We start from the raw sequence: 1,432 nt of genomic DNA, 5'->3' as shown, positions 1-1,432 counted from the left end.
TTAAAGTCAAAATATTCTAAATTTATATTTGGAGAAACATAAATTTATTTGGCTAAAACGGCTCTTTAAGAATTAATTCGTTGCCAAGATTTATAATTAGAGGATCATAATTTATTATCAATCAAGACAACAAATTTAAAAGGTGTGTAACATTAAAAAGAAAACGACACATTAGTAAAAAATTAATTAACATAAATTATGTGCCCCTAATTTTTGACCAAAGCACCAAATAACTCCCAAAGAAGCCCTTAATTTCCGTATTTTCGAAATTCATTTTATTTACTCTGATGTGCCAGCTTCGCAGAGTTCATTTATTACGAAACTGTGATACCATTTTATGTGGTGGAACAAAACAATTTACGAGGGTTTTTTCTTCGAGTCGACAAAACACACTACACTGTTTAACTTGATTGATAAACCCATATCTCAAGCATAACTGTCCCAAAAAAAGCAAAACATTTTGTAAAATGTCGTTAGGCTTTTAGAGGGTCGCAAAAAATATAACTTGAAATGTTTTCTTATATGTTTTCATTCATTGTATGATGGTTCTCGTTCTTCCTCGCTCTAGAGAATAAAATTGGTGTTCATGTGATTCCAAGTAATAACAATTTCCTCAATATAACATTGTAAGTAATTTCTTTCATAATAATATAGGAGTCTAGATAACTCCTAACAATTTTCTCTTCATGCCTATAATGTTCTACCGAAATAGGCTAAACCGTGTGAAAGATTAGCCTGTAACGGACAGACAGACGGTCTCAATAGCATGATGCACTGACAAAAAAGTAAAATAACGTCAAATACTTTTAAACAATTCCAAAGTGTTATTATAAGTACAGTTACATATTTATATTTACAAAAAAACGAGTTTAAACTTTGATTTGCTATTATGAATTTTATTGATTAATGTATGAATGTAAAATTAAACAACTACTAATTATACAGATTTCAACCCTAGTGGGAATTTTGGAGCAACAAGTCTTAGATGAAACAGTTCTAGTTTTATAAGAATACCAACGATTTAATTACCAATAAAATTGAATTTTTGTTTTCCTGTTTCAGTAAAATTTTGGAAGGCCAGTCCTACTCTCTTCATACCTCTCAGATGACTTTTTACAATCAACTGCAGGACCTTCATTTCAAAACATCAAGGAATCACAACTCCAATAATCTGCCATGATCTATTTGTCCAGAATTTGCACCATTAAATATTTATTAACACATTCATAATTACTATTCATTTGGGCGGATAGGGTGGCTATAAGGGGAGATGTGGAGGCCACAGAGGATTAGGGGAGCATTGTTATTACAAATGTACTGTTTAAATATTAGTAATTCAACCGTTTACAAATCGTTAATAAATTGTAAATAATTTAGAATGTTCAGAAATTGTTAATGTAATTTTTTCTTTTATCTGTTAATATAATCAGTC

At 30.0% G+C, this 1,432-nt stretch overlaps 1 long non-coding RNA gene across 1 annotated transcript in view; it reads left to right on the top strand.

Annotated features, from left to right (window-relative positions):
- LOC112905954 overlaps window positions 1–1,212 on the top strand; it is a 62,088-nt gene extending 60,876 nt beyond the window's left edge. The window contains exon 5 of the long non-coding RNA XR_003232099.1: window positions 1,063–1,212. This is a non-coding gene — a long non-coding RNA (uncharacterized LOC112905954). The remainder of the gene's footprint in view (window positions 1–1,062) is intronic.
- Window positions 1,213–1,432: the final 220 nt, after the last annotated feature.

This window comes from Agrilus planipennis, unplaced genomic scaffold (genome assembly GCF_000699045.2).
Source record: "Agrilus planipennis isolate EAB-ADULT unplaced genomic scaffold, Apla_2.0 scaffold73, whole genome shotgun sequence".
In the NCBI taxonomy this organism is placed as follows: domain Eukaryota; kingdom Metazoa; phylum Arthropoda; class Insecta; order Coleoptera; family Buprestidae; genus Agrilus; species Agrilus planipennis.
The sequence above is the reverse complement of the archived record's forward strand: the minus strand, read 5'-3'. Positions and strand labels throughout refer to the sequence as shown.